This window comes from Myotis daubentonii, chromosome 6 (genome assembly GCF_963259705.1).
Source record: "Myotis daubentonii chromosome 6, mMyoDau2.1, whole genome shotgun sequence".
Taxonomy (NCBI): domain Eukaryota; kingdom Metazoa; phylum Chordata; class Mammalia; order Chiroptera; family Vespertilionidae; genus Myotis; species Myotis daubentonii.
Window position 1 is genome coordinate 62,938,687 of NC_081845.1, and position 20,621 is coordinate 62,959,307.

Genomic DNA, 20,621 nt, shown 5'->3' on the forward strand with positions numbered 1-20,621 from the left:
GAGGTTGATACTGTTTGTGTAAAGGATCCCTAGAAGAGTAAAGAGTTGATGAATTTGAATTTGTATTATTTTAGAAAAGAAAAAGGAAGAAAAGATACAAAGAGGAGCTTAATCTGTAGCCAAGAGGTGGCACCATTAAGCACTCTAGCCAGAGAGTGTACAAGTCTCTTGGGAGTCTCTCTAGCACAGATGGGAAAGCTTGCCTGTAGATCGGAGAAGGTCGGGGACTGGAGGTTTGTAATGTACGCTTGTCGTGCTGCTCAGACACACTCACCATCTTGTCTTTTGGAAATGGGTCACCTTTCCCTGAGTCTTTAAATCAAGCAATTTTGTATTGTTTCTGGACACTGTGGAATGTTACATAGTGAAGATGCAATTATATTTCTTCGAAGAGTGTTATTTTTTAAAATATGTATTTTTATTGATTTCAGAGAGGAAGGGAGAGGGAGAGAGAGATATGAACATCAATGATGAGAGAGAATCATTGATCAGCTGCTTCCTGCACTCCCCTTACTGGGGATCGAGCCTGCAACCCGGCCATGTGCTGTGACCTCCTAGTTCATAGGCTGATGCTCAACCACTGAGCCGCGCCAGCTGGGTTAAATAGTGTGTGTTTTTTGTTGTTGTTTTTTAAGTGGGAAGTTACCTTGGCCGTACTTGAACTGTAAGCACTTTTTCATGGGCAGCCTCAAATCTCAGTTCATTCCTTTTGTCCTTAGCTGAGGTATTGGAGTCTGCCTGATTCATGTAAGAGTTTATAAACAGAATTTAAGGCTCTCCCTTTCTGGCTCAATTTCTTTCTCAAATTCCACCCTCCCAACTTTCCAGGATCAGTGGTTGCTCAACTTCCATTCTTTGATTCTTCAGGCCAGAAAGACTGTTTTCTATTAGAGTTTTAGGCATACTATGGAGTACCAACTTTAGCCTGCCCTCCGGGTAAAATCTATGATGATGGGAAACTCTAAGTTTTGATTCTTCCTGAATCTTTTCATGTTTTTTGGTTCACTTTTCAGTTTTTGCTTATTTTTTATTTTTTGGTTTGGATTTTGTAGTTGTTATTTGTGATGGTTGGGCCTGACAGAATCTTACTTGGCCACTGGAGACATAGTTTACATGTTACCTTAGTGGAATTAAGCCTGTTTTTCCGAATCATAACCTGATCATCTTATTGACTTTTCTCATTAAAAAAATAGGTTTTTATTGATTTTTATTGAGAAAGATAGAAACATCGATGAGAGAGAAACCTCAACCAAATACTATTGACCAGCTGCCTCCTGCATGCCCCCCACTGGGGATAGAGTCTGCAACTCAGGCATGTGCCCTGAATGGGAATGGAACCAGTGAGCTCCTGGTGCATGGGACAACATTCAATCCACTGAGCCTCACCAGCCCGGAGACTTTTCTCATTGTTTATCTCACTTTTCCTTCTTCCCATATATGCTTTCTAAACTACCCACACTGAGCCTTTATCTTAGGGCCTAATTTAAGGGTGATATAAGTTGAGATTCACTCACTTATTAAATCATTTGCTCATTCACACACATTATTTAATTTAATCATTCCAATAGCCCTCAGAAGTGCACTGTGAGAACTTAAGTATTATCTCTATTTGACATAGTACCGAATTTTAGTGAGATTGCATCATGCCTATGATACTAGATTTGATAAGTGGCAGAATCTAACTTCAAAGCTAGATGTGTCTGGTTCTAAAAATCTAATAGCACTGTGTATTTTAGATTAGTTACTTTATTTTTCTTATCCTTGTTTTCTCATAAGTTCAATAAGGATAATAATGCATGTAACAGGATTGTTGTGTCAGTTAAATGAGATATTGTGGCTACAAAACATTAGGTATGATCTCAACCAGCTTTCACTATATGACAAACAATCTCAAATTCTCAGTGATTTACAGAGACAAATTTGTATTTCTTGCTCAGGTTCATGTTGTCAGCCACTGGTTGGATGTGGTAATTCTACTCCAGACTGCAGGCTGAGACTCCACAGATCTCCCTATTCCGGAATCGAAGCTAAAGAAGAAAGCCTTATGCTCAACATGCTTTTCTGTTGGCAGAGAGCACAGAGCGAGGAGGCTTTGGCAATGTTGCAATTTCATTAAAAGCTTCTGTTTGGAGGTGATATATAGCAAATATTCTGTTGGCCAAAGAAAGTCAAATGTTCAAGCCCAAAGTCAATGGGCATGGGGAAATATCTTAGATGCAAAAAAGGAGGGAGTGAATAATTCTGAACAATAATATAATCTACCACAGTATAGTAATCATTTTTGCTTCCATGGTATACAGTTACTATTTCTAACACTTGGCTCGTAAAAAAGGCAAGGGTGCAAGGGAGTATTTCATTAAATGTCAAAAGAAAAAAAATTCAGACGATAGCTGCTATGGGCATCTAGAGAGAGTTAATGTGTGAGTCACAGGAGTGGTAAAGGTTTTATAAATGAGAGAGGGCTTGAACTGAGTCTTGAGAGATGATTAGAATTTGGATAAAAGTCATTCTAAGCAGCTGTAACAGGATGACAAAAGTTCTAGAGGTGAACTAGTTTGGCCTTATTATTGGGGTGCTTTCGGAAGGGTATCACGGGGGGCAAGTTGGAAAGCATGGATTTCAGGCAGGAGGTAAGGGGAGACCTTAGGAAATTTTGAGCAAGAATCAGAATTGAAGAGTTATGTTTTAGAAAGATTAGCTTGGCTATCTTGTAGGAGGGAAGATGGGTGGCAGAGAGTATTTCTCCAGCATTATACGTAGCAGTCATTCTTCTTTCTTCAAAGTTGTACACTGGCTCTGTGAGACATGACAAAAATGTGGTGGGCATGACAAATATTTCCTCAATGCAGACTTGACTCCCACTAGTAAGAAAATGAAAATTGTCTTACTTGTTTTTCTCTGAGTCTCCTGTCTGACCAAATAAAGAGCATGCTTTGGTAAGAGACAATACTTCCCACACAAAAAACATAATTAAACGTAATTAAAGTAACATGATCAGATATGCTGGATATACAATGAAACATGGCAAACTGGAGGAAAATGTTTGTGCACTATCATTTTATTTTGTTTTTGAACTCACCAGGGAAAGACCATTTGAACAGTTTTCTGTTGTGCACTAAAAAGAGAAACGGTTTCTAAAATTTTCCATCTTTGAATTTCTTAGCAAAATACAATGCCCAGAAGCTTTTGGAAAGCAGTAACAGTGGCTGTGGTAAGAGGTTCCACCTATTATTTTATTCCATTATTTTTATATTTATTGTTGTTGGCTTATTAATAACCCATTATTTTTCTATGTGTTGTCGTTTTTGGTTTATTAATGACCCATGATAAATATGTGTTGCTCTATTCTGGATCTGAAAATTAGTAAAGAGGTCTGAATGAGGTTGTTTGATTTGCAAAATTAGATTTATGAGTTAAGTAGGAAGAAAAACCCAAATGCATGTATTTATTAACACTTAAACCAGTCACCTAAAAATTAAGAGCTTCTTTCACATCTGTTGGGCCATCATTATTTACGCCATGAGACTACATTATTTTGTAATTAGCATGATATTGAAACTAGGTAGCACAACACTTTAAAATATAGGTAAACACCTGCAATCTTTGGGAGTGGTATTTAGCTTTTCCTCATGCCAAGCACTGCATTGAGTGCTTTATTCACTGATTGTGGCAGTAACTCTATAAAGCAGTTGCTATAATTATCCCTATTTTACAAATGAGGAAACTCAGGCTCTGAAAGGTGAGGGAAAATGCTCAAGACTTCACAGCTTGTAGCGAGTAAGGCCGGTGCTCAACTACGGGATTCAACCCTAAAGTCCAATCTCCTGCTCCATGTCTCTACTCGCCCTGTCCTCTTATTTCCTAATCCTGTGTTGATGGGACACAGATTCCACACAGAATCTGGAATATATATTTTAGTAAATGGATAGTCTATACATCAGTGATCATGATTTTCAGAAGTTCACATTAAAAATATTGAATGAATACCATAAACCAAGGAATTAAATTTACAAGTTGGCACTTAAAAATATTTACTTATTGAAAAAACAATTGTATTAGCTATTCCACTAGGTGGATATATTATTATTCATTAAACCCTGCCTATGTTATTTAAAATTTAGGTTGTTTTCAATTTTCCATTTCACTGTAATAGAAGAAAATGCTTAAACTTAATTAAATTGAAAAGCACTTTGAGCCCTGGTTGGGTAGCTCAGTTGGTTGGAGCATCATCTTGATACTTCAAGGTTGCAGGTTCAATCCCCCATCAGGGCACATATGGGGCACATTGTGTTCAATTCGATGATTTATTTTTACAGTCTCACTTTAATTTAATTTTTGACTATGTAAAAATATTTACATGCTCATGGAAGTGTCATTCCTAATCTTATTTCTTCCATTCTATTCCCACCCATCCTTTATAGATAAACGTTTTCATTTTTGTTGTTGTTTACACTTCCTTCCTCTTTTTTCCAAAACAAACAAACATATATTTGCCTTTCTTTTTTTGTTGTTGTTGTTAATCCTCACCTGAAGATATTTTTTCCATTGATTTTTAGAGAGAGTGGAAGGGAGGGAGAGAGAGAGAGAGAGAAAGAGAGAGAAAGAGAGAGAGAGAAAGAGAGAGAAAGAAACATCAATGTGAAAGAGGCACATACATTGGTTGCCTCCTGCACAGACCCCAGCGGCGTAGAGATTGAACCTGCTACCCTTGACCGGATCGAACCCTGGACCCTTCAGTCTATGGGCCAACACTCCAAACACTGAGACAAACTAGCTAGGACATCCCTTTCTTTTTTACATAACAGGTAATACATAATAGACTTTTAAAACTTTAATGTGCTTACTGAAAAACATGTCCTGGAAATCACTCCATATCAATTCATAGAGATTTCTCTTATTTTTTTGTTTGCATAGTAAATAAGTAGGCCTTGGCTTGTTTACAATATTTTTCTATTATAAATAATCCTATAATTTCTAACTTTACACGTGTTGTTTTATATTTGTGCGTATACCACAATGTAGTTCTCTATTTTAAAAAATACGGGTATGCTGAATTCTTTTACTGAATTGCATAGAACTGTGTAGGAAAGGAGCTGTTTGCACCCTAGTTAGTCTCCTGGGGAATGGGGCAATGGCATACTTTTAGCAGACCATGTGAGTGTATTTATAAGTTGCGGCAATTGGACCAATTCTTGCCTCATTTAATAAGGAATGTGTAGATTCTTGAGTTGCTTTATTTTTGCCACATACATTGAGATCGTAGTATGTCCAGCACAACATGCTTTCTTAGAGATGGAGAAGACATAGTCACCGTTCAGGAATTGACAATCTGTCCCAAAGTTTGCAACATGGCTTAAATCAGAATCACTTGGAGAGTTTTACAAAGTTACTAATCTATGTTGCCTTATTCCAGATATATTAAATCAGATTCTCTAGGAGTTGGGTCCCTAGCATTTAAAAAACAACAACAACAACTCTCAGTGTGATTCTAATTGCAGTCAAGGTTCAGAAGAACTAATCTAGAGGCAGGTGTGATCATACTTGTAATAACAAGGTAGACCTCAAAAAGTGTGAAGAGTATGTGGGTGATGGAAAGAACCTCTTAGGCTGGGAATATTTGGGCTCATGGAACATACAGGGTTTGAGCTAGTCCTAAGAGATGTACATGACTTTGAGAACAGGGAGATGTAGAAGTGAGAAGAGCAACAAGTTGTGTCTGATGCAGGATGGAGTATTTGGTGAAAAAGGAAGATAAAAGATAAAAGATGCCTGTGGCCCCTTGGGTACTTAGAGTAATAGAAAATATTGGCGAGATGATGGCTCCGGGAAAGAAATGGGCATCAGAAAACCTGTTCAGAGTTCTAGAAGGAGAAAGCAATGATTTAAGAAGGTAACAGGTCCTAATCCCCCTATTAAAATTTCTGATCTATACTAGAGGACAGAGTCTGTTGCATGATCAGATTGCAAGTGTGAAGTTGGTTGGCTTGGCCACTAATCCTGGTCTGGTTCTTAAATCTGACATTTTATTTATCCTGGATAATTTTTGGCATTAATTTTGACCTTTAAAAAATATTGCATTAGGAAACTTAATGCATATTACTAAGTGAAAAATGACTTAATACTGTATGATTCCCACTGTATGGCATCCTAGAAAAGGAGATAGTGAAAAGATGAGTGGTTGCTAGAGGGTAGAAGGGAGGGAGAGATGTTATGTGTGTTTCGCCACAATTAAAAATATTAACTCTGCTCCTGTCCATGTGGTCCACTGAGCGTGAGCCACACTTCTCCAGGCCCTCCTCCCCCCAAGCTCATTCCCAGCCCCTTTGAGTCCTGGTGACCCCCATCTCCTCTTTCTTGGGCAGAGGAAGTTGTTTGGCTCCTTCTACTCTTTTTCCCCAATGGGTTAATATGGGTAGACTTTATGTGCTGCTCCCCTGAAAACCCATTTTGTAAGTTATTGAACAAATCAAAACTTTACTAAATATTGACTTTCCCCTTCTTGTTCTTTGACTTAAGAACTTTCTTGCTGACTAAAGGAAGATACAAGAAAGTATATATATATATACAGTGAATATTTCAAAGTCATCTTCTTCTATTCCAAACCGGGACAATTTTATCCATTCACCCAAAGATCACAATACAGGGTTTTTGAGTCCCAAATCGCATGATACTTTAATGACTCATGTTACTAAATTAAGATGTTAAAATATGACAGGCTATTTTAAAATAATAAATACTGTTAATTGTTTTTCCTTTCAATTTTTGTATTAGAAAGTATTTGACTAATAGAGCAGAGCCATTTGTATACTTCAAAATATGGATTTTATTGTGTTATTTATTTTATTTTATTTTTTAATTGTGTTATGAAGTTCAGAATTCTACAGTGTTTGAGTAGATAATCTATCTGGCAAATAATGCCTTATTCTATTTTTAAAAAATAGTATATGTTTGACCTTGATTTTGGCTCTAAAACTCAAGATAATGTGGTATTATTTTTTCCATCACCTTTAATGCCCCGATATTTAATGTCTTAGTCTAATTTAGCATTTGCAGTGCTAGGTTGGGATGAGTTTCCTCCTGCCAGAGGGTCGGAGGAAGATCATGCTGCAGGCAAGGGGAGAGCCACCAGGTGGCACTCAGGTAGCGTTCATCTGTGGAAGAACAAGCGGCGGAGGTCAGGTTAGTGGAAGGTGGGGAAGCTGCTGGTGCTGTTGAAAAAAACAAATGTACTTAGATTTAAGATTTTTTTTTTTCCTTTTACTAATTTGTGGGTGAACTCTAATGTAGAACCACCAAACCCCATTATCCAAATCCATCTAAACTAGGAAAATGTTATTCCCTATCTGCAATGAATTCATAGTGTTTCCCTTCCATACTATAAAACAAAGAGATGTGGTTTGGTAGTTATGCTATTATTACCCAGGTACTTGAAAATATGTATCCACGATTAGTGCCTAAAAACCTTCTGTCAGAAAAATGTCCATAACTTCTCCTGTGCAAAGAGAAACTGCAGAGGGCGTTACTGAGCTGCTGGAGGCATCTCTGTCTGGGATTTCTCTGGAGAGGCTGCCTCTTCACCTGGAATGTCCAAGGTTCTAAGCCACCTCCAAAAATATGGAAAATGATCAGCAGGAGAGTACTGTAAGCTAGTTTCCTAAAAAGATTCTATTTTTATTGCAAAAGTTAACTTTTTATGAATACTTTAAGATATCATTTGAACATATTAAATAAAAATTTGCTAAGTTAATACTATCACAGACATTAACTAATATAGTAATTTTAAACATACAAGTTAAAATTGTATCATTCTTACTGATATACAGTATATTGATGTATCTCACCATTATTGTTCCTAACTTTTTTTAAAAAAAATTTCTTTGTTGGTTAAGGTATTATAATTGTTCCTAACTTTTAAGTTAACACTATATGAGAGAAAGAGGAAGGGAGAGAGAAACATTGATGTGAGAGCACAATATCGATTGGCTGCCTCCTGCACACCCCCTGCCAGGGATTGAATCTACAACCTTGGCACATGCTCTGACCAGAAATTGAACCGGCAACCTTTCAGTGTATGGAGTGACAAACAACCAACCGAGTCATACAGACCAGGGCTATAATGGAGATTTTAAACATACACAGAAGAGGAAGAAGAATATAACGAGTCCTTCTATACTCATCAAACTTCAGTAATTATCAACATTCTGCATTTTTTCATCTATACCCTCCAACCTTTATTTTTCTGAAGTATTTTCAAAGTAAATCCAAGAAATCGTATCATTTTACCTATAAATACTTGTTTGTACAATCAAGAAATAAGAACTTAAAAAAAACACACCACATACTCACAATACCACTATCCCATTACTATAGTTTTTGATGTGTAACTTTATTTTAAACCTCAATCAGGCAGTATTACATCCTCAATGAAATAAGATTTAAGTCTTCAGGGCTTAAAATTACAGATGCTGTAGAATGTTGATTAAATACTGAGTTTGTAAAATAGGCAAAAACATCTTTAAGATGAAATACATTTCATCTTATGTATATACTAGGGGCCCGGTGCACGAAATTCGTGCACTGGGTGTGTGTGTGTGTGTGGGGGGAGTGTCCCTCAGCCCAGCCTGCCCCCTCTCACATACTGGGAGCCCTCAGGCGTTGACCCCATCACCCTCCAATCGCAGGATCGGCCCCTTGCCCAGGCCTGACTCCTCTGACAGAGGTGTCAGGCCTGGGCAGGGGACCCTCATTTCCCCCCATCACTGGTTCTGCCCCTTGCCCAGGCCTGATGCCTCAGCCAGAGGTGTAGACCCCCATCACCCTCTGATCACCTGATCGGCCCCTTGCCCAGGCCTGACGCCTTTGCCAGAGGTGTCAGGCTTGGACAGGGGACCCCCATCTCCCCCGATCACTGGCTCTGGCCCCCGCCCAGGCCTTAGGCCTCTGGCCCAGGAATCATGCCTGGGCAGGGGACCCCCATCTCCCTCTGATCGCTTGCTCCACCCCCCGCCCAAGCCTGACGCCTCTGACCCAGGCTTCAGGCCTGGGCAAGGGGACCATCATATCCCCCCAATCCCCGGCTCTGCCCCCCACCCAGGCCTGATGCCTCGCCCAGAGGAGTTGACCCTCATCACCCTCGGATCACCATTCACCGGATCGGCCCCTTGACCAGGCCTGAGGCCTCCGGCAGAGGTGTCAGGCCTGGGCAGGGGACCCCCAGCTCCCCGCGGTTGCAGGCTCTGCCCCTGCCCAGGCCTAACGCCTCTGGCTGAGGCGTCCAGCCCGGGCAGCGGGGACCCGCAGCTGTAGCGGCCCCGCGATCGTGGGCTCCACTTTAGGCCCAGGCAAGGGACCCCTAGCTCCTGGGATTGCCAGCTTTGACCACGTCCAGCTCCCATCGCTGGCTCCACCCCTACTTCCTGCTATCACTGGCCAGGGCGGCAAAGGCGCCTGATTGTCCAATCATGGCTGAGGGGCAGGGCAAAGGTGGCCCCAGGGCTGCCTTTGCCCTGCCCCCCAGCTCTTAGCTCCCCCCTGGGTTTCCGATCACTGTCAGTGGCAGGGGGCTTCTTCCTGCTTTCCCTTTCGCCTCCCTGCATTGTGCCTACATATGCAAATTAACCGCCATCTTGTTGGCAGTTAACTGCCAATCTTAGTTGGCAGTTAATTTGCATATAGCCCTGATTAGCCAATGAAAAGGGTATCGTCGTACGCCAATTACCATTTTTCTCTTTTATTAGATAGGATATTACATATTTAATGTATATATTACACATTTCATCATTTAATTCAACTTTATATAATCTCCTGTGTGAGTCATTGGACAAGTGAGAAAGCATGTACATTTCTGGAGACAGGCAAAGTCCCTTTATTTTTTATGTGTACATACATTTTTTACACTTTTATAAATTAGATAAGTAAGTTCCAATGTGCATATTTCTGTTTTAGCACCATAGTAAGCCTGGGTAAAAATTATATGAATATGACTCCATTTGCTAAACTGGGTCTGCTGTGAGACCAGGACTTCTTAACATGCATGTCTGTTTATTCTGGCTTCCATTCTTCCTCAGGCTTTATGTGATGTAATGTTCCCTCTAAAAACCTGACATCAATAAGGGTAGGAACTGACTCATTACATTTTCTGAAGATAATCAGTGTGTTTAGGCTGTTAGTATTCTCTTCCATGCCCGTACATATTGACATTAGCTTCACTTGAAGTAGGCATGACCACAGGGTTTGTTTACCTCAAATATCCAGGCTTAAGATCATGCCGCAGAGTTCAGCTAAGACCGGGAGGGAGGAATGCCATTGCCTAGACTGAATGTAAATGATATTGCATATCCTTTTAGGAATGTAATGTTTAGATTATATCTAGTGGCAGTGAAGAATAAGCAGACAGCCTTTTTTCTCTAAGATCTTGTAATACTTCCACACTATTTACAACATTATATTAACGCAATGTGTTGCCTCTGTGTGACAACTTCACAGGGGTTTTCTTGACAGACGATTAACTTAAAATCTAAAAGAAAACATGGATCAAATTGCTAATACAATAAAAGGATAAAGAAACTGATTTTCTCTGATTTTGACATCTGAAATTCTAAAACCAAAATTCTATGAATTCCATAGGTAGATAGGTTGAATTCTTTGTTCAAATAAAAAATTTCCTGAGCCCTAAGCCTAATGAGTTATTTACACCTTGATGTGTATTCATTCACCTTTTCTCTATGCCAGTCTTGATAGTGAAGCAAGTAGAGCGAGGTTGCACACCATATTAAGAAGCAGATTTGTTCAACAGAATTAGCTCTAGTCAGGATTTAACTAATTTTAAAAATGCTAAATAAATTTATGTTAGCAAGTAGTTGAAAACTGCCTTTTTTTCTGTTTAAGCTAAAAAAAAAATCTGTTTAACAAAAAGTGTTATCAAAAGTGTTTTGTTTAACACAAAATATTATATAGGCTGATGTAGAATCTATTTTGTCTAATTTCCCTGAAATATATCTTCTAATCATAAAATCAATCTTATCATCTACTGAAAGTTGCATCAATAGATAATTGGAAAAATTTCACTTCTGGTGGAATCTAGTTTATTGGAAGGTGCAAAAACTTTCGACTCAGAGTCCTGGGTTCTAATTCTAGTTCTGACACTGTCCTTGGTCAAGTTACTTACTTCTCAGAAATTTGATTTCTTTAGGCACAAAATTAGCACAGTACTACCTAAAAATAATGGCAATGCTGGATAATTATTTTGGCTGAGATGTGACTATGAAGTAGCTGATGGTATTAATTTGGGTTCTCCTAGAAACAGACCCCATAGCAAAAATTTGAGTGAAATTAGTTTATTTGGGAAGTTCAGAGAATCATGGTAGGGAAGTAGAGGATGTGATTAAGTGATAGGGAGGCAACCAATAAAGGGTACATGGGTGAGCCAGCCACCACAAAGAGCACCTGGAGCTCAATTCTGTAGGGAAACCCTAGAAAAATGGTGTATTCACCTTAGAATTATTACACCCACAGGGCTAGAGAGCTGGGATATTAATACACCAACTCCTGGGAGGTCATTGGTTGAGGGCTGCTCCCGGGATGGTAATTCCTTAGCACGTTAATCTGTGCCTGCCCAGAGCTGGAAGAAGAGCACTGAAGCACAGGGATGCAGATACTGACAGCTGGAATTTCAACAGGTACACTGAAAAGTCCACACAATGGGGGATGGGCACTAGTGTGGCTTCTATCCTATATATATATCTCACGTTCAAAGGCTGTTAAATCGCGATGTTTACCCATATCTTCAGGAAAAAAAAACCATTTCTCCTGTCATGGTAAACAACCTGCCTCCCTATTTATAATGGTCTGACCCTCTAGCAACTTCAACGCGAAAGTATAGCTAATTTGCCTACAAACGTCAGGTGGTCATAATAATCTGGCCACTCAATGTATACCCTTCCCTTTATAGCATACTTTGTCCCCTGAATTAGTGTATGGCTAAACTTTTGTAAAAAAGAGACCCCAGAATATAGTGGTTTTTTTAAAAAAAGAGAGAGAACTTTCTTTCTCACATAATAAATAGTCCAGAATTCAGGGGACAGATCTACACCACTCAGATTCAGGATTCAGGGTCGTGTTACTTGGTTGCCCCATGATCTATGAGCCTACTGTTTTTGTTTAGATGGTCAAACTAAAATGCTCCATGTTTAGGTTCCAGCTAGTGGGAAAGGGACATGAGTGGTAGGGATGTATGCCCATTGTCTTAGGACCAGACGGAGAACTGGCACACAACATTCCGGCTCATGTGAAAAGAACTTGGTCACGAGGCCACGTATGACTGCAAGGGAAATACTGGGAGCTGGTAATCAGTAATCAATTATTATGGGAAAAGGGAGAATGGGTTTTTGTGGACAACCAGCCCTCTCAGCCTCATCTTGGTAGTTTGGAATCTATTTTAGGCTTGATTCAGCTTCCTGTAAATCTCATTAATCACAGAAAGAGAACAGGATCTAAACCCGTCAACCTATCTAGTATCTTTCAGTGAAATTGACTCACAGAGCTATTTACATACTAATGACAAGGGCTTGGATTTCACCACATCTCTTATTAATCCAACCATATACTTACTTAGAACTATTTCTGCTCTCCCTTATAGTTTTGCACATTAGTATACTTCAGTGTCTTGATTTTTCATTAATATATATTCAAATTGAGACTTGCTTGCTCTATTCTCTTTTTTGCCTCTCTTCTACCTATTACTGAATAACTTCTACTGCTTAATTAATTGCAAACAAAGAAATGAAATGAAAATGAATGAAAGTCACCACAGGGAATTCCGCAATTCTATACGTAATAACTTCAGAAAAAGAATTTTAGAAAGTGTCTGAAAGTCCACAGTATGCTTATATATTTCATGAGAGATTCTGTTCTGAGAGTTATAAAAACCAGTATATAATCTCTAACTAAATTTTAAGAAAGTACTGCTTTTCTTGAATCTAAGCAACCCAGACAGTGAGGATCTTCAAAGGTGCTGAGGCCAGGGGCCAAGGCCTGTGTTGCCTGTTCCCAGGGTAACAGCACGTTGTTAGAGCAGGGATGGGGTAAGAGGTCTTCAGCCATTCAACCACCATACACTCTGTGGTCCATATGTGACCCATAGTAAGGCTCTCCACTTACTATTGTTGGATGCTCCTTTGGAGTTGGAGAAGGAAGAGGAGGGTGGAGTGCGGCAGTGGTAGGGGACTTTGCCTTGAGCAAGCACGTCAAACTCAAAGGCTAACCCAGGCCAAATAAACCAGGTTTAAGTTTATGTGGGCCGCAAAAAACACACACATGTTCAATTTTCGTGGAAACGTAGGTTTATTTCGATAGAGACATGCTGAATACAAAGGGCTGAAATAAATGAGTAATTGTTAAGATAAAATAATAGAACATTTTAATAAAAATTAATATTTTGTCTTGAACATTAACTTACCAGACACTGAATAACTGCACAAATTAATAAGCATAACGCAAATAAACTTATTTTTCTTGTTCTCTGAAAGCGAAATATTTCCTGTTGCTCTTACCAAACAAGTCAGTCCAGGACTAATGACGTGGCAATCAGCTGCTAAAATGTTCGCTGCTAGTATTAGTGGAGAGCTGGTGCTGCCTGCGCGTAAGGCACGTAAGGGAAATGAATGCAACACAATTATAGTAAGCAGTCATTAGTGAACGCTGTAGCTTGCTATTAATAATTATGTATAATAGTATATTGTAAAAATTAAGTTACGAAATTTTTATTAAAACGTTACTTACATACCGTTATATTGGCTGGGCCACAAAAATATTCATGTGGACCACATGCAGTCCCGGGCCTCGAGTTTGACATGCTTGCCTTAGAGGCACCATGGGAAAAAGCAGGTTCTTGACACATGGCCTTTGGGTGGGGCTATTGGAAGCTCAAGAGAGGAGGGAAAGAAGGGGGGGAATTAGCACTTGCTAGAGAGAACATCTTTGACTTTTTTTTTTTTTTTATCAAGCATGAGAAGCAGGGGACTGCTGGCGGGGGCTTCTAAAGTCGTCAGTTCCTGTACACATGGGCCGGAGAGAGACTCCCTACTGCCATTCTAATGGTAGCAGGCCCTTTCTCCCAGCATCAATAGCCTGCACATAGTGACTGCTTAAAATAATTTATAGTCAATTGATTGATAAAACTCTGATTTTAAGCCCCATGGTTTAGGGGAATTTATGCATGATATATGAAAGTGTGGGGTTTCTGAATTTTGTATAAAACTTGAGGATCTCATATATATATTCAATCGCCTATATACCTTTTTCAGTTTTGTTAATACTCCCTGGAGGATATTTTTCCCCACTGATTATTAGAGAGTGGAAAGGACAAGACGGGAGAGAGTAAGAGAGAAACATCAATTCAAGAGCGACACATTGATTGGTTGTCTCCCACCCCCACCAGACCAGGGATTGAATGTGCAACCCACATACACGTCCTTGACTAGGATTTGAATCCAAGACCCTTAGGTCTGAGGGCCAATGCTCTACCACAGAGCCACACTGGCCAGGGCAATCACCTATACCCTTTCTTTCCTTATAATCATGAATATTTGAGAATTGGCTAACCCCCACGTTATGTATGCAGTATACTTTGTCTAATATTCATCTATCTGCATCTCTTATTTACCCAGACTCCACCAAAATGTCTCTTCCTCATAAGCTGTTACATCAGAGAAGAAGAATATTTATGATTCTTTGTCCTAATCCTATTTGTGTTACTTTAGTTGTGATTGTGTGCATCTAATTATATATCTACCACATCAATGACATGAAATATCTTGAAAGGAGGAAAAAACATAATTTTAAGAAAAAAAATATTTTTTTATTGATTTCAGAGAGGAAAGGAGAGGGAGATAGAAACAATAGTGATGAGAGAGAACTATGAATCAGCTGCCTTCCGCATGCCCCCCATTGAAAATTGAGCCCCAAACCCAGGCATATACCCTGACTGGGCATCAAACCAGCAACACATTGGTGCATGGGTCGATGCTTAACCACTGGGCAACACCAGCCAGGCAAAACATAACTTTTTATTCCTAAAAACAAGCTTTGTTCTCTGTTGCTATTCAATGAGTGTATATTAATACTATTATGATTTATAAAGTAGACTGTCTCCTCCTTCATTTGGCTTCTTTTTTAAAAAAATATATTTTATTGATTTTTTACAGAGAGGAAGGGAGAGAGATAGAGAGTTAGAAACATCGATGAGAGAGAAACATCGATCAGCTGCCTCTTGCACATCTCCTACTGGGGATGTGCCTGCAACCCAGGTACATGCCCTTGACCAGAATCGAACCTGGGACCTTTCAGTCCTCAGGCTGACGCTCTATCCACTGAGCCAAACCGGTTTCAGCTCATTTGGCTTCTTAAAGCCCTTTCATTCATATGAAGTATCTAAAGATATTTTACATAACTACCTAGATTTCCATACAGTTTTCTTTTGGTAAGTCTCATCCAATCTGTATGTGCAATATGGAGCTGCAATTCTGGAAATATCCAGGTATGCAACACAAATTCCTAAGAAGTTACCTTGGAAATCTAGGGATTAAGGGTTTGGAGGGAGCAGCTTGAGTTGATGAGTTCATAGAAAGGTATATAGAAACTCTTCTACACTTGTTGAACTCAACCTTCTACTTCTTTCTAAATAATTTATTGGGGGTGTTGGATTCCCTTTTCCCCAAGTGAGATACTGCTTCACATTCTTTGCTACTATTTGAAGCCCAGTTGTTCTCTAATAGTTCATTCTTAACATTTCAGAGGAGTTTCAGATATTTTCCTTAGGTTTGTTAATCATAAAGGCATCGTGAAACTTTTCCAGACAAACTCCATCTGGCTTCTTCTTGTTTGATCCTTCCATAACCCTGATTACTCAGCATTTGTGTACTTTTCTGCTTGTGTTTGTAAACTTGCACATTGGGGAAGAGAACTTTTTAAAGTTAGGGTTATCCAAAGTCAACTAAAGTAATAGTATACTTAAGATGCTATTGTTGCCACTGTCGGGCACCAAACAAAATAAGTTGAATAATGAACCCATTAGAATGCCCCTGTGAAATATCACAGGCTTTGGAGACCTCTCACTAGTCCCTGCTCAATATTGGAAAATCATTTAATGCCACTCTAAAACATTATGACTTGCAATTTAGGTTTGAGATACTTAATTGAGTACCCAAAGCCCTAAGTGGAAACCTGATACATAATACTTCTGGGTCTTTCAAAGAGAAAAACCACAGAACTGTAGAATATTCATAATAGGATCTTAGATCTAACATCAGCTGAACCTTAATCTCTGAAGATCTAATGATTCTGACAGAATCTCTCTCTATATAAAAGGCTAATATGCACAGTGTCCCCTCGGGAGTTCGACCAGGAGACCAGGAGTTTGATCGCTTGCTGTGATGTGCGCTGACTACGAGGGGGCAGTGCGGAATGAAGGAAGGCCCCAGCCAGCAGCTGGAAGGCCCCAATCGGCCCTGATCGCTGGCCAGGCCTAGGGACTCTACCCGTGCATGAATTTCGTGTACCGGGCCTCTAGTCTCTTATAAAGGGCATCTGTTTATTGGCTTTTAAAGTCTGTGTTAGGAATCTTAATTTTGAATGACATCAAATACTTCTCTTACTATAGGCAGAACATGACTGAGAATGAGCAGCCTTCTATGTTAGTTATTTTATTTTGCAAGTACTAAACCCAGGTATTTTATTTCTACCTTCTTACTTAAATCATTTTTCATTCATAGTCTTCTACTTCTAAAGTTGAATCTTCAGGATTAGATGCCCAGGATAAGAGGGCAGGCACTAGACTCCTTTAACAAGATAATAGGATTGAAAGCAAGGCTGGGTGAAGTTAAAAGTCCCTTCCCACCCCTACCCCCATGTCTTTTAGCTTTGATTTAACTTAACAAAGGGAAAGTCTAGAAAACTTGGGTCACAGTTTTCCCATAGTGAAGAGAAGATACTTCTTCCCCTATGGCATCTGAACCATTTCCTTCTCTGGGCTTTCCTGGAAGAGGGGGAGGTGTGTTAAATAGTTGTGTGGGAGGCTATTTCCATTTAAGATCTGAAAGAGATTGCCTTTTGGGCTAACCTAGACTACATGGGACTCAATCCCAAAAGATTGAATTTGGCAGTTCAATGTGGCTAGGGGGGAACCCTCAAAGTTTAGCTTCCTTGGATCTCTCCCCCATCCCACGTAGAATCCAGGAGTTCTTGAAGCTTCCAAAGAGGAACTTGCAAAGCAGCTAAGCTTAGAGCCAGTGGGCCTGCCCTATGTCCCAGTTTGAAACTGTCCTAGTTTATTCCAGTTGTTCCAGTGTAATTATAACATACCTTCCTATCACTCGCGTCTCAATTTGGAGGATAAATTTTATTGTCAACCTAGCCATGGAGCTTCCTGAGATGGAAGTGGTTCTGAAGCAGAGGCAGGAGGTGGACTGTTGGGCCAGACGGGTGATGATGGAAATGTCACTGATGTGAGGAGCTCTACAACATAGCCAAGAACTGAGGTGGGGCTCTATTAAAAAGAGAATATTTAGTGAGTTTAGAGACCAGATCAGGGATGATTCCAAGAAAGGCATTTATTTGTGAATGCCAGCAGGGGAAGCAGCAACCAGCTGGGCCTGGATGTCAAGCCTAAGACTGGAAAACTTCAATGGTTCTCTGTCTACACACAAACCACAACATTCCAGACACCATCCAGACACTACTATGGAGATCGGAGGTGTGTATGCACGTGCACTGGTATGCATGAATGTGGTGGGAGGCTGAGGCATCTGCACTTCTTTTCTAGACAGGTCAGAACGTTACCTAAAGGGACCGTTTCAATTACGGAACAGAGCTAAGTCTTAAACAACCTTGAGGGAAGTTTAATTTCCTCCTGTAACCAGCTGTTAGAGACTTGTAAGGAAGCTCAGAGCAGTTTCAGTCAAATTAAAGAGTTACAATTTTTTTCGCATGTCTAAGTTGCTGTATGAGGTACTGGTGATCCTATTAAATGTATATAAGAGCAGAGTAGTATACGGACTAAACCAATGGCCAAAGGAGCCAGTCAGTTTGGGCCCAAATCCCAGTTCTGATAATTACAAATTATATGAATTTCTACTAGTTACCTAACTTCCCTAAGATTTTATTTTTCCATGTTTCAAACAGAGATGATAATAATGCCTAACTCTAGTGGTATTGAGAAAAGTCAATGAGTTATATGTACTGGGCACATACTAAACCCTCAATGAACATTAGTGACTATCATTCTGATAGTTATAGTTCTCTATCTTATAAGTTGTATAACTTATAAGTATATACATTTACATCAGTCCTACCTCTACCAATAGGATTCAGGTTCCTTAATGGCATTAGAGTTTCTTTCATTTGCACAGCACATGTTAACTTTTTCATGTGCTAAAGATTATCAATAAACTAGAGGCCTGGTGCACGAATTCATGCATGGGTGAGGTCTCTTGGCCTGGTCAGCAATCGGAGCCAATTGGGGCAACGAGAGGTTGGTCGGCGGAAGGCAGGGCCATGGAGGTTGGCTGGCAGCCCCGATAGGGGCCATGGAGCCAGCTGGGGGAGGGGACCATGGGAGGTTCGGCCAGCCTGGGGGAAGGACTGTGGGAGGTTGGCCAGCCAGCCCTATTGGGGCCGACTGGGGCTGGCCGGCTTTGGGAGGTTGGCTGTGGGAGCACACTGACCACCAGGGGGCAGCTCCTGCACTGAGTGTCTTCCCCCTAGTGGTCAGTGCACATCATAGCAACCGGTTGTTAGGTCATTCAGTTGTTTGGTCATTTGGTTGCTTAGGCTTTTAAATATATACTAGAGGCCCGGTGCACAAAAATTTGTGAACTCGGGGGGAAGGGGGGGTCCCTCAGCCCGGCCTGTGCCCTCTCGCTGCCTGGGACCCCTCGGGAGATAACGACCTGCTGGCTTAGGCCTGCTCCCGGGTGGCAGAGGGCAGGCCCAATCCCTAGGTGCAGCCCCTGGTCGGGCTCAGAGCAGGGCCAATTGGGGAGTTGGGGCGCCGGCCCTGTCATGCACAGAGCAGGGCGGATCGGGAGGTTGCGATGCCACCCTCAGTCACGCTCAGGGTAGGGCTGATTGGGGGGTTGGGGCACCGTCCCCTGTCACACTCAAGGCAGGGTCGATGGGGAGGTTGCAGCACCACCCCCTGTCACGCACAGAGCAGGGCCAATTAGGGGGTTTGGGGCGCTGCCCCCTGTCACTCACAGAGTAGGGCCGATAGGGGAGTTGGGGCACCGCCCCCTGTCACACACAGAGCAGGGCGGATCAGGGGGTTGGGGTGCCACACCCTGTCACACTCAGGGCAGGGCCGATGGGGAGGTTATGGCTCTACCCCGTCACACACAGAGCAGGGCCCGTGGGGGGCGGTTGGGGCGTCACCCTCTATCATCCACAGAGCAGGGCCGATCAGGGGGTTGAGGCACCGCCACTCTCACACTCAGGGCAGGGCCAATGAGGAGGTTATGGCTCTACCCCGTCACACACAGAGCAGGGCCCGTGGGGGTGGGGGGGTTGGGGCACCGCACCCTGTCACACACAGAGCCGCAGGGCGATCAGGGGGTTGGGGAGGTCCTCCCTATCAGGCACAGAGCAGGGCTGATCAGGAGGTTGGGGCGCCTTCCCCTGTCACGAACAGAGCAGGGCGGATAGGGAGGTTGTGGCCCTGCCCCCTGTCACACACAGAGCCGCAGGACGATCAGGGGGTTTGGGTGCTGCCCCCTGTCATGCTGATCCCGGTGCCGGGAGGCATATTACCCTTTTACTATACAGGATAGAGGCCTGGTGCATGGGTGGGGGGTGGCTGGTTTGCCCTGAAGGGTGTCCTGGATCAGGGTGGGGGTCCCCCCTGGGGTGCCTGGCCAGCCTGGGTGAGGAGATGATGACTATTTGCAGCTGGTCACACACCCTTCTGGGTGGGGGTCCCCACTGGGGTGCCTGGCCAGTCTGGGTGAGGGGCTGAGGGCTGTTTTCAGGCTGGCGGGTGACTGAAGCTCCCAACCGCTCCTTTTTTTCTTTTTTTTTTAATTCTGGGCCAGCTTTAGCTCTGAGGCTCCAGCTCTTAGGCCTCCGCTGCTGAAAGCAGGTTTCTGGCCTTGGTTTACCTTCTGTATTTGAAACAATGTTGCGATCCTGCTGGCTGAAACCCAGCGACTAAAGCAGGTTTCTGGAGTTTTGTTTAGCTTCTATATTTGTTACATAGTTGCTTAGAGTTGCAGCTCAGAGGCCAGCAGCGGCAGGCGGGGAACGTTGGAGTCCTCTGTCAGTGAAGCAAGCAAGCCTCATGTAGCTTCCAGCTGCCTGGCTGCCGGCCGCCATCTTGGCTGGCAGTTAATTTGCATATCGCCCTGATTAGCCAATGGGAAGGGTAGCGGTTGTACACTAATTACCATGTTTCTCTTTTATTAGATAGGATGGACTAGAGGCCCAGTGCATGAAAATTGTGCATGGGGGAGGGGTCCCTCAGCCTGGCCTGCACCCTCTCCAATCTGGGACCCCTTGGGGGATGTCTGACAGCTGGTTTAGGCCCGATATTGCAGGATTAGGTCTAAACCGGCAGTTGGACATCCCTCTAGCAA

General features: G+C 41.8%; 1 protein-coding gene across 4 annotated transcripts in view; it reads left to right on the top strand.

Annotated features, from left to right (window-relative positions):
- The first annotated feature begins 3,192 nt into the window (after positions 1-3,192).
- The window catches only part of FILIP1 (filamin A interacting protein 1), a 214,402-nt gene continuing 196,973 nt past the window's right edge, over positions 3,193-20,621 (top strand). For all 4 annotated transcript variants that reach the window (XR_009453467.1, XM_059701145.1, XM_059701146.1 and 1 more), the window contains exon 1: positions 3,193-3,211. The gene's annotated coding sequence lies outside the window, so the exon portion shown is untranslated. The remainder of the gene's footprint in view (positions 3,212-20,621) is intronic.